The 12,979-nt window shown below is 48.8% G+C and overlaps 1 protein-coding gene across 2 annotated transcripts in view; it reads right to left on the bottom strand.

Annotated features, from left to right (window-relative positions):
* The window catches only part of CACNB2 (calcium voltage-gated channel auxiliary subunit beta 2), a 254,932-nt gene that overhangs the window by 155,197 nt on the left and 86,756 nt on the right, over positions 1-12,979 (bottom strand). The gene's annotated exons all lie outside the window — the stretch shown is intronic.

Raw genomic sequence — 12,979 nt, 5'->3', positions numbered from 1 at the left:
TACAGTCCTGTCAGCTGCCATTCCTGAACTGGAATTTTCAGATGGGTTTATACCTGATATACATCTCACCTGTGCAGCCAGGGCTTTAGTGAAACAAGTAAAGGTCTTTAATGTCTGCAGCACAGGGCTGTGCCAACACGGACAAAGCCTCCATCAGTCAGCAAACTGGAAGGATTACCCAAATGTACCATTTCATAACAGCAGACAGCAATCTCCTCCTGTAGGCAAACTGGTAGTGAAAGCGTGAAGGGGAGAGAGGTTTCACTCATTTTTTCCTGGTGATCTCTACACTGCAAGATGACAGAACACAGAATCATTTTGGTCAGTAAAGACCTTTAAGTTCATCCAGCCCAGCCATTCTCTAACTCTGCCAAGGCTGAGGCTAAACCACGGCCCTCAGCACCACATCTCTGCCTCTTGGAAACACCTCCAGGGACAGGGATTCAGACGTCTCTCTAGGGAGCCTGTTCTAGTGCTTGAGAACCCTTTCAGGGAAGAAGTTTCTTCTAAGATCCAACCTAAACCTCCCCTAGGGCAATTTGAGGCCATTCCCTCTCACCTACGAATGGGTAAGGATTGGTAAGAGTCAGTCCCTTGGCGTTCTCCTACACAGCCACCAGTAACAGGTATTTCAAAGACAATCATAGCTGCCAGGGAGACACACCATGTCTATCAGCAGTTTCTTCCCTCAGGACAACCCCAGCCTGCTCCAGCAACACACCTACACTTCTGAGTAACCTCAAACTCCACACATTTTCACAGCTCTTAATCACGGAGCAGCAGCAGGGAAGGGAAGGGATCCACAGCCTCACGCCTGGCAGCAGCGTCTTTTACTGCCCGACAATCCCAGCACAGACAAGGTTATGGGCAAGACTTAGGACTCAGTGAGGTCACTGAAAAACCCTAAAGTCATCTGCTGAGCCTGGCACCCTGCCAGCATGCCCAGGTTGGTGCATGGGCCTGGGGTTTGATGACATTCTGCTCGTTGGGTAGAGCAGGCGGTGCGCTGGCAGCGTTGTGTAATCGTACGTGCTGGGGGTTACGGAAGGACACTCTTACTTACCCTGGAATTATATTTCCATGGCTTGCTTTATTCCCCAGCAGGGGATCCTAATTTCTGACACAGAAATAACCTAGCAGGAGAAAACAGTGATGTTTTTGCTTAGCAAAAACAAAGCAAGCCAGAAGAAGACACCGAAGGTGGACAGCTTCACCCCACGGTGTGGTGCAGCTGATTACAACGCAGGGAAACAACTCCAGAGGCTTTCTGAATGCTGCCTAAAGGTGTGGGCTGCACTGCCCAGAAGAATACCTACAGTCACACATCACTGAAACATGCAAACTCAGAAACCAAACTGTAATTAAAATCAGCCATCCCCTCCAAAGCTTTCAAACTTTTACTCCTTGACCCCATGCCCTGAAAGCCACACCGAGTGCACAGCACAAATTTAGCACAGGTGAAAAGCAGGTGGCAAAAGCAAGCAAATGCAAAGCCCAAGGTCTTAAAGTTTCGCAAGAGAGCTCCTTCAAAATACTGATGCTCCAACTAATGTGGCAGGTTTCTTCTTAATTCATAGGAATCATTTAAATAATTGCAATAAGCATTTGGAATCCCTCCCCCCCCCCCATCTGCCTCACATCTCAGTCTAATTAGGTGGAAATTTAAGAGAGAAGCATATTCATAGGTATCTGAAAAGAAACCAACAAAACAACCTTATAAAAACTTTGTTACACCTTTTGTACTTACCCAGGACACATTTTTAGCCTTGGGTGTTTTTGGCATGGCAACATGCAAGGCTGAGATGACCAACAACAGCCTCACCAGCATGGGAAGTGAGATGGAGAGGTAGTCCAGGTGCCTCTTGTTGCCCCAGGGTGTGCAGTCCCTCAGCCTAGCTATCACAGGCACACTGAGCATGTGGTCAGGTAACAATGAAAAAAGTCATTTTCACCTTCCCAGTGTCCAATCCAGTCAAACAGAGACAAGCCTCGCTGGAATCCTTGTCTTCAGCAGCAGCTGCCTGGAATTCTGCACACCCATCAAATCCAAGCTCGGCTCTTCTCTTGCAAAAGTTAAAGGTGAAAGCCAAAGGACTTGCTCTCACGGATGCTTCAGGCTTTCACCGGGAAAGAGCAGAGCCCACTGATCCCCACAACCTGCAGCCAAGCAGCCGGTGCCCCTCCGAGCCCGCAGCCAAGCACCCAGCCCGCAGGAGGATGGAGCCCGGAGCCCGGAGCCCGGCGCTGCAGCCGCCCTCCTTCGGAAGATGCCGACGAGCCCCTCCGCTGCTGCCTGCGCCGCTTAACTGCTGCTCTGCCTGAATATTTCACAAGCCCTGGACCTTCCGAGGAGCACCAGGCTCTCGATGTCAATAAATAATGCAGACCAACAGGTTGCAAAGGTACCCGCGGTGCTGTGCGGGGCCGAGGGCACCGCTCGACCCAGTGCCCGCCGCGGCTCGGGGCGCAGCGCCGGCACGGGAGGGGAAGCAACGGCAGAAAATCTCTCCGCGCTTGTTTCTCTTTGCTCCTCTGCCCTTCTGTCCCTTTACTTTTACCTCCTGTCAATCTAGATTACCAAGAGCAGATCCAGGCTAAATTTTGCAACTATCAGTAGTGATTAGAGTGAGTTGATTGCAATCGGATTATCCAGGCAGACTTCTGCTCCCTCACTCAGCAGGACCATTCCAAAGCACTTCTGCCTCAGTGCCCAGCGGGAGAGCATCTGGAGCAGTCCATTGTAAGAGCAATGCCGTGGCCACCTCAGCCCTCCAAGAGATGCTGGGTTGAGCAGCTGCAGAGTCTTCCAGGGGCTGGTTTCACACCACCTCCAGCTGGGAGAGTTTGCTGCAGACTCACAGAGGAGCTTCAAAACGGCCGAGTGCCAGGTCCTGACCTTGGGGCACAACAGCCCCAAGCAATGCTCCAGGCTTGGGGCAGTGTGGCTGAAAGCTGCTGGCACAAAGGGACCTGGGGGTGCTGATGGACAAGCAGCTGAAGAGGAGCCAGCAGTGCCCAGGTGGCCAAGAAAGCCAAAGGCATCCTGGCTGGGATCAGCAATGCTGTGTCCAGCAGCAGCAGGGAGGGGATTGTCCCCTGGGACTCAGCTCTGGGGAGGCCACACCTGGAGTGTTGTGTCCAGTTTTGGGCAGCTCAATCCAAGAGAGATGTGGAGGTGCTGGAGCCAGGGCAGAGGAGGGCAAGGAAGCTGTGAAGGGCCTGGAGAATAAATCTGATGAGGAGTGACTGAAGGAGCTGGGGATGGTTAGTGTGAAACAGAGGAGGCTGAGGGGAGACCTCCTGGCTGTCTACAGCTACCTGAAAGGAGGTTGTGGAGAGGTTGGTGCTGGTCTCTTCTCACAAGTAATTAGTGATAGAACAAGAGGGAATGGCCTCAAGCTGCAGCAGGGCAGGGTTAGACTGGACAGTAGGAACAATTTTTTTCCCAGCAAGAGTGGTCAGGGACTGGAATGTGCAGCCCAGGGAGGTGATGGAGTAACCAACCCTGGATGTGTTTAAAGGTGGTTTGGATGTGGTGCTTGGGGCTATGGTTTAGGGGTGAGCCTTGTAGAGCAGGGTCAGTGGTTGGACTTGGTGATCCTGAGGGGCTTTTCCAACCTGTTTCTGTGATTCTACGGTGCTGTGATTCTGTGCTTCACCACCAAGCAGTGTCACTATACACCTGGAGTGCTGACTGCTGCTGCCCACAGACAGAGCCAGCACAAGGGCAACTGCACAGCACCTGAGCACTGGATGTGTGAGAAGCACATCTATCTTTCCCTGGGCTAACATCTGCAAATCCTACTTCCAGCAGCTGTGCAGCTCACAACCAGCACCATTTCAGATCTGCTGTCTCCCAAGCACATCATTAGACACATGAGAAAGTGATGTGCCTAAACCCTAATCAAACAGATCTCTGCAGTTATTTCAATAGAAGCAGGAGCTATCAAGAAGGCAGAATGGGCTATAAAATCATAGAGCCACCATAAAACTGTGGCATTAAAGTTTGAAAAGAGGCAAACAAAAATTAAACTACAAAAGCAGACTGGTGGAATTGTCTACAAATATCAGAAGTGTGGCTGTCAGGAGGATGGGGCCAGGCTCTGTTCAGTGAAGCCCAGAGACAGGATGAGGAGCAATGGAAGTAAACTCAATCATAGGAGATTCAATCTTAACATGAGGAGAAACTTTTTTTTTTTTACTCTGAGAGTGCTGGAGGCCTGGAGCAGGCTGCCAGAGAGATTGTGGAGTCTCCTTTTCTGGAGACTTTCCAAAGCCACCTGGATGTGTTCCTGTGTGACCTGTCCTGGGTGACTCTGCTTTGGCAGGGGGGTTGGGCTGGATGATCCCTGAAGGTCCCTTTCAACCCCTAACATTCTATGATTCTACAAATTGAACAAGTAAGGGGACAAGATAACAGAAAACCACTGAAAAATGTGCAAAATTCAGTCAAGTCCAGCTGACAGGCACTGTGAACGTGACAGACAGATGCAGTCTGCATTGTAACACCATTTTTCTGGGACCTCTCTAACTAAAAATTTAACATTAGTACCTACTCAGGATACAGACCTAGATTATACTCCAAGGATCATCTGTCACCTTCTACTCATTATTTAAAGTATTTGTATAAATGCACTGAGTTCATAATTCCACAAATTCAATTTGTGGATGCTCTATAATCTGTTTGTGGCTATTAAAAGAACATTAAGGTCTTTTCCAAGGTGACAGCAAAAGATTTTATTCTGCTGAAAGAAACTAGAAACTGCTTAGGCTGTTTAGGACAGAGAGAACAGCAGAATACAAGAATTTTCCAATGGAAATAGCCACCCAACATCAAAATAATCCCAGTCTCCTGCAGATTTGGAGTCCATACTGGTGAGAAGAACATTTGGGTAGATTCTCCTTTGCCCAGCCAGAAGGAAGGCTTGGCTGCATACAGCTTCATGACAGATCCACCTATTTGCAGTAAGTTATCCTAGTCTCAAAGGGTTGAAGCACCTTCCACTACTGGCTCAGTCACCACTGTCTTTAACTATGGTTAAACTAATCAACTTTAACTAATCAAATGGTTATCGTTGGAAAAGACCTTGAAGATCATCCAGTCCAAATGTTCTCTAACTATGCCAGGGTCCCTCAGCACCACATCCTTACCTCTTTCAAACACCTCCAGGAATGGGGTTTCTCCTTGTGTCGAGGAGGAACTTCCTGGGTTCCAGCTTGTACCTGTTGTTCCTTGTCCTACCACTAAGCACCACAGAAAAGAGCTTGGCCTCTTCATCTGAATAGACTAAGACTGGGGTTTAGGAACAAGGTCTGCACCATGAGGGTGGTGACTTGAACAGGTTGCCCAGGGAGGTGGTTGAGGCCCCATCCCTGGAGGTATTTAAGGTCAGGCTCAACAGGGCTCTGGGCAACCTGATCTAGTTGAGGATGTCCCTGCTGACTGCAGAGGGGGTTGGACTGGGTGACTTTTGGAGGTCCCTTTCAACCCAAATCATTCTATGACTCTATAATTCTATGATCTTGCCCCCCACCCCTCAGATAATGATAGACATTGATCAGATCCCCTCTCAGTCTTCTCTTCTCCACACTAAACAGCCCCAGGGCTCTCAGCCTCTCTTCATAGTAGAGATGCTCCAGTCTCTTCATCATCCTCTCCCCAGCAGGTCTCTGTCTCTCCTGAATTGTGGAACCCAGAACTGGACACAGTATTGCAGATGTAGTCTCAGCAGAGCAGAGTAGAGGGGCAGGAGAACCTCCCTAGCCCTGATGGACACGCTTTTCTCAATGTACCCCTATAAATCTACAGATACAACCTCTAGATGAGGAAGACTATGGTGTGCTTACCTATTCCCTTCTGCTGAGGCACTTCTGATCTAATACATACTCCTCAGCAAAGGCATCTGCTGTGACTACCTGTGTGCCACAGACTCCAAATAACACTACAATAGCTTTCAGATCAAATGTACATTATTTGTGTAAGATGAACACACTGTTTCATGTATGGAGTTGTTAGCTGTAGGAAACTGCCTCTGCCTTCTTTATTTACACACAATAGTTACAGTATAAATGATCTGAGGAGGTCCCTTCCAAACCCTACCATTCTGTGATTCTATGATACCATCCAGACAAATTGAAGAAAATATTTCACAGAGAACTTTCTTCCATGCTGATCACTAGAGGATGTAAGTATTGGTCAAGAGAGGTTCTCCAACCCCTCTACTCTGCCCTGGTGAGGCTGCATCTGGAATATTGTGTCCAGTTCTGGGCCCCTCAGCTCAAGAAGGACTTCAGGGACCTTCTTGAGGGAGTCCAGCACAGAGCCACAAAGCTGCTGAAGGCAGTGGAACATCTCCCTGTGAGGCCAGGCTGAGGGAGCTGGGGCTTGGAGGTTGGAGCAGAGGAGCCTGAGGGCTGCCCTCATTGCTGGGGATAAAGATGTGCAGGGCTGGAGCCAGGCTCTGCTCAGGGATGTCCAAGGACAGCACAAGGGGCACTGGGAGCAAGCTGGAGCAGAGGAGGTGCCATGGGAACAGAAGGGAAAACTTTGTCCCTGTGAGGGTGCTGGAGGCCTGGAGCAGGCTGCCCAGAGAGGCTGTGGAGTCTCCTTCTCTGGATGTGTTCCTGTGTGCCCTGCCCTGGGTGATGCTGCTCTAGCAGGGGGGGTTGGACTGGATGACCTCTGGAGGTCCCTGCCAACCCCTAACCTCCTGTGATTCTGTAAGTACAGCCTCTCTTATACCAGCACCTACAGCACTGTCATTGGTGTAGGAGAGATTAGAGCAGATCTGTGCTAGGAAACAGAAGCCTGGTCCCACACAAACAAGCTGGAAAACAGCTGGCACTTGAATCTTCTCCTTCTTAATATTAGCTCAGCTCACAGATTTTATGAGCAGCAGCTGCTGATGGCTTGCCAGATGTGCTCAAGTGAAATGAACTAAATTCAGTCCCTCACAGAGCAGAACAGAGAAATACTGAATTGTTATTTAAAGGAGATAATTTCCTGCCAATGGGATGCATTGGCAATGTCTGCAGCACAGATGCATTCCTACTACAAATAAATAATGCAGGGGAAGACAGCAGTGGTTGAAAGCTTAGCTGCTTACAAGACCAGAAAGTCCAGAAATGAGCCCTGTTCTATGTAGGACTGATGGTAGCAGCTCTAATTCATAGGCATACAATCATGGAATCATTTTGGTTGGAAAAGCCCTTGAAGATCACTCAGTCCAGCTGTTCTCTAACTCCACCAAGGCTGGGGCTAAACCCTCAGCACCACAGCTCTGCCTCTTGGAAGCACCTCCAGGGATGGGCATTCAACAACCTCCCTGGGCAGCCTGTGCCAGTGCCTGAGAACCCTTTCAGGGAAAAAGTTTCTACTCATATCCAACCTAAACCTCTCCTGGTACAACTTGAGGCCATTCCCTCTCATCCTCTCACTTGTTACGAGGGAAAAGAGACCAACCCCCACCGGGCTCCAACCTCCTACAGTGAGTTGTAGAGAGCAATGAGGTCTCCTTCCCTCAGCCTTCTCCAGACCAAACAACCCCAGTTCCCTCAGCTGCTCCTCACCAGCCCTGTTCTCCAGGTCTTTGTTGCCCTCCTCTGGACCTGCTCCAGCACCTCAATGTCTTTGGTGGAGTGAGGGCTCTAAAACTGAACCCAGTATTGAAGGTGTGGCCTCACCAGTGCCCAGTACAGGGGGACAGTCACTTCCCTTCTCCTGCAGGCCACACCATTGCTGATCCAGGCCAGGATGCTGCTGGCCTTCTTGGCCACCTGGGCACACCCTGACTCATCTTCAGCCATCTGTCAATCCACAGCTCCAGCTCTTTCTCTTTGGGACAGCTTTCCAGCCACTCAGCCCCAAGCCTGGCATGTTGAACAGGGCTGCTGAGAGGACACAAAGCTGACTGTAGCAAAGAGAAGGTCCCCATCAGGTGAATGATGCTGACCAATAAATCTGAACTGACAGAGAGATTCCCCATGTGTCCATCAGGCCTCACCTCCTGTGTGAGGCTGCACGTCTTGGACAGTCACTGTAACATCTCACAGCTTTGTCACCTTTACTGAGCATATTTTCAGGAGCTCCCTGTGAAGAAGGCTTCTGCTGTTATTCTCTTGTGATAGCTGGAGTAGCAACCCTAGGTGAGTCCATCAGGTGATGAGGATGCTAGCCTGGGAGAGGATTGGTCTGATGCTTCCAAGAATTTAACCTCCAGAACACCTCCTGTATTTAGAGCACAGTTTGTGTGAACTTCTGCTGTACTGCAGCCTCATCAGTTCTGCAACCAAATCTTGGTCATTCAATTTTGAGATCACAGAGCTATGTTTTCAGAAGGTCTTCCCAAATGGTGCTATCTGAGACACTTAGAGAATGATCTGAATTCCTAATTTAAGGAAAACGTCCACCACTGACAACAGCACAATGATCCCAAACTCATTTTAGAATCAGAGAATTGTCAGGGTTGGAAGGGACCTCAAGGATCAGCCAGTTCCAACCCCCCTGCCATGGCCAGGGGCACCTCACACTACATCAGGTTGCTCACAGCCACATCCAGCCTGGCTGCAAAGACCTCCAGGGATGAGGCTTCCACCACCTCCCTGGGCAACCTGTGCTAGTCTCTCACCACCCTCATGGGGAAGAATTTCTTCCTAACATCCAATCTCAATCTCCCCACCTCTAGTTTTGCTCCATTCCCCCCAGTCCTATCACTACCTATCATCTCATTCATGCAGTCTGGGATGAAGATTCTCTCTTCCTGTCCTACTTCAGCCACAAAGTGATGCTTCAAAACAAGAAAATGGATTTTTTTTTTCTCCTGAGTATCAGCCATCCAGTGATGAATATGTCTGTGATGTCAGGGAAAAAAAGTGAATTTGGTTCTTGGCTTTCAAATAGGACACTGCAGTCTACATATCCCCCTCTGGGCTGCTTCAGCCTTCAAATAACTTACTTGCTAATCTCCACATTTTCATAGCTTTTAATCACAGAATTATAGAATTGCTTCAATTGGAAAAGTCTTTTAAGATCATGGAGTCCAACTGTTCTCTGCCAAGGCTGGGGCTAACCCATGGCCCTCAGCACCACATCTCTGCCTCTTTCCAACACCTCCAGGGATGGGCATTCAACCACCTCCCTGGGCAGCTTGTTCCAACCTTTGAGAACCCTTTCAGGGAAGAAGTTTCTTCTAATCTTCAACCTACACCTCCCCTGAGGCAACTTAAGCCCATCTTCTCTTGTCCCATCACTTGTTGCTAGTGAGAAGAGACCAACCCCCACCTGGCTCCAACCTCCTTTCAGGGAGCTGCAGAGAGCAATGAGCTCTCCTCTCAGCCTCTTTTCCTCCAGACTAAACACCCCAATTCCTTCAGCTGCTCCACACCAGCCCTGTTCTCCAGATTAAAGCTCCCAGCACCATCCCCACCATAACAAACCCCACAAATGCCTAGAGTGATTTCTCTCACAGCAGGCTTCAGAGAACTGCCCACAACTGTTCTTCAGTTCAGAGCTGTGGCTGAAACAGATGTGTGTTGCCAGAGCCATTTCAATTTAGCTCCTCCAAATGAGCAGCCACTGGAATTAAGGTCTCTGCTTTCTGGGTGTAAAGCAGAAATGACAACATGACCTTGCAAGGAAATTCTGTCAGTCTGCTCCTTCAAGTCAGTGCAGCAATTAGGTGAAGACTACAGAAGACTGCAGCAGTTAATGAAGAGAATCCTTTGTACACACAACAGGAACGTGTGGCACAAGTTGCCAAACCCTAGTTGCTGTTCTTTACAGGCCAGGCCAGCAGGAAAGGATGAGGCACGTGGTCTTCTTACAGACACAATAAAGACACTGCAGCTTTGACACTGCTCCCTCCTTCTGCTGTCCCTAAGAACTCTGAATCTTCAGAATCACAGAATGGTCTGGGTTGGAAGGGACCTCCAAAGCTCATCCAGTCCAACCCCTCTGCACTCAGCAGGGACATCCCCAATAGATCAGGTTGCCCAGAGCCCTGTCCAGCCTCACCTTGACGATCTCCAGGGATGGAGCCTCAACCACCTCCCTGGGCAACCTGTTCCAGTGTTCCACCACCCTCATGGTGCAGAACTTGTTCCTCACATCCAATCTCAATCTGCTCTGCTCTAGTTTGAAGCCATTGCCCCTGGTCCTGTCCCTGCAGGCCTTTGCAAACAGTCTCTCTGCAGCCTTCTTGTAGCCCCTTCAGGTACTGGCAGGTTGCTCTTATGTGTCCCTGGAGCCTTCTCTTCTCCAGGGTGAACACCCCCAGCTCCCTCAGCCTGTCCTCCTAGCAGAGGTGTTCAGACTTCTGATCATCTTTGTGGCCCTCCTCTGGACCTATTCTAGCAGGTCCATGGCCAGTGATGGTACAGCCCAGTCCCTGGCCCTTGCTCCATCCTCTGACTGTCAGATTCACTGTTCCTGCCATCAGTGCCAGCCACCAGCACTGCCCCCACCCTGCATGGAGAGCCAAAACACAGGTGAGTGGCAGGCTGCCCCCTGGCTCCAGGCAGACCCCCACAGCCTATTCCTAATCACACTTCTTTCCAGCACTGTTTCTCAAAGGATCAGCTTATGTCTTCTAGCACAAATCTAACCAACCTCTTCTGGAACAGAGACCATGGTTGGAGAAAACCTCCAAGCTGCACAATTTCACACCCAGCATGTAGATGATGAAAGGAGTCATCAGGCAGAAAGGCAAGAAGGCTGCTGTCATGCTGAAACAGCCCAGCAGACAGGGAAGAAAATAGGATAAAGGGCCAGGATCATCCTAACTACAAAGCTCTGAACCCCAGCAAAATTCAGCTGACTCAGAGTTAGATTTTCAAATCATTTTCCAGCAGGTCATCCAGTCCAAGCCCCTCTGCACTCAGGAGGGACATCCTCCACTAGATCAGGTTGCCCAGAGCCCTGTCCAACCTCACCTTGAGTATCTCCAGGCATGGAGCCTCAACCACCTCCCTGAGCAACCTGTTCCAGTGCTTGACCACCCTCCTGGTGCAGAACTTGTTCCTAACATCCAATCTGAACCTGCTCTTCTCTGTAGAGCAGACCATGGTCTTCTGACTGCAGACCATGCCACAAGACAGATACTGGCTTGTACAAGCTTTTGTGATCCCACCTTTCTCATACTCATTCAGATTAGCTCCAAACACAATGGTATGATGGATCTATGTCTCTGCTGCTTGTGGTTTAGCATCTACATGTAGGGAAGACAACAGATATAGTGTGAGCAGCCAGTCCAGGACAGATCCAGGGGAAAGACCTTGCTCTGCCTTAGAGTAGCTTTGCAGTTCAAGTCAAGAAGAAGCTCTAAGGAGAAAAGGCAGAAATGGGGGATGAAGAAAAGGTAATTATATAAAGCTGTGCAGGGAATATTCTTGTGTCACACATACAGCTTGTCCTCCTGGGCTGGCCAACAGGATCCAATCTAACCAGAAGTGATGTACTGGAGAAAGGCCACAAATGACATCATCCTCCATGCACCAAGCAAAATGCTCCAGCACTGGTGCAAGCCATGGATGGAGAGAGAGAGAGAGAGAGAAAGAGAAAGAGAGAGAGATAGATAGATAGACAGGTAGATAGATGGATGGATAGATAGATGGATGGATGGACAGATAGATGGACTGATTAATAGATAAACAGGTAGATAGAGTGATATATGGATAGAGAGATAGATAAATAGATGGATAGCTAGATGGAGTGATTGATAGATAGATAGATAGATAGATAGATAGATAGATAGATAGATAGATAGATAGATAGATAGATAGATGGATGGATAGATACATAAATAGACAGCTGGATAGACAGATAGATGGATAGATAGATGGATAGATGGATGGATGGATGGATGGATGGATGGATGGATGGATGGATGGATGGATGGATGGATGGACAGAGTGATTGATAGATGGATAGATAGATAGATAGATAGATAGATAGATAGATAGATAGATGGAGTGATTGACAGATAAATAGACTGAGTGAGTGATTGATAGGATGAATAGAAGCCATGGGGACATGGCAGAATGATGTTCAGTGATTTATGGTGCCTGTTATCAAGAGTGGTGGAGGGCAGAGTCCTGAGCTGAGAGAAGAGCCAGTGGGACAGCCCAGCTCTGCAAACCAGAAGAGTTTATGTGGAGGAAAAAAAAAGGAGAGATTCTCCAATGCTCTCCAGAAGTCACTTTTGGGGCCAGTCTTGTTTAATTTCATTATCATAGATCTGCACCAGGGGATTGAGGGCACACTCAACAAGTTTGCAGATGACACCAAACTGGGTGGGAGGGTTTGGTTGGAGATGAGGAACAATTTGTTTGCTGCAAGAGTGGTGAGGGGTTGGGACAGGCTGCCCAGGGAGGTGTTCAAGAAGCTGAAGATGTGGTGCTGCAGGATAGAGTTTAGTGGCCATGGTAGTTGGGTTATGGTTGGACTTGATGATAAAGGTTTTTTCCAGCCATAATGATTCTGTGACTCTGTAAGCAACTAAATGATTGAAGGAAATACAAAACTCTTACTGTGAGTTCAACAGATTAACTTTTCAGCTTTGAACTTCTGATACCCCTCATTTCCTCTCATCCTACCTCTGGTTACTTGGGAGAAGAGACCAACCCCAGCCTCACTCCAACCTCCTTTCAGGGAGCTGCAGAGAGCAATGAGGTCTCCCTCAGCCTTCTCTTCTCCACACTGCACAGCCCCAGCTCCCTCAGCTGCTGCTCCTACGACGTTCTCCAAACCCCTCGCAGCCTTGGTGCTCTTCTCTGGAATTGTCTGTCTAATTAGCTACATCATAACAAGGAACCAGAATGTAATCACTTGTTCTTAAAAAAAAAAAAATATTATGTCTCCACCTTCTAGATCAGAATTCCCCTTTTCCTCTGCTGACAGAGTGCCAAAGCAGTTACTCACAATTTGCCATTCACAGAGGTTTGTGTTTGGAGAGCACCCCAGAAACTCAGGAGGTGAACAAAA

Source organism: Indicator indicator, chromosome 20 (assembly GCF_027791375.1).
Source record: "Indicator indicator isolate 239-I01 chromosome 20, UM_Iind_1.1, whole genome shotgun sequence".
Taxonomy (NCBI): Eukaryota; Metazoa; Chordata; class Aves; order Piciformes; family Indicatoridae; genus Indicator; species Indicator indicator.
The sequence above is the reverse complement of the archived record's forward strand: the minus strand, read 5'-3'. Positions and strand labels throughout refer to the sequence as shown.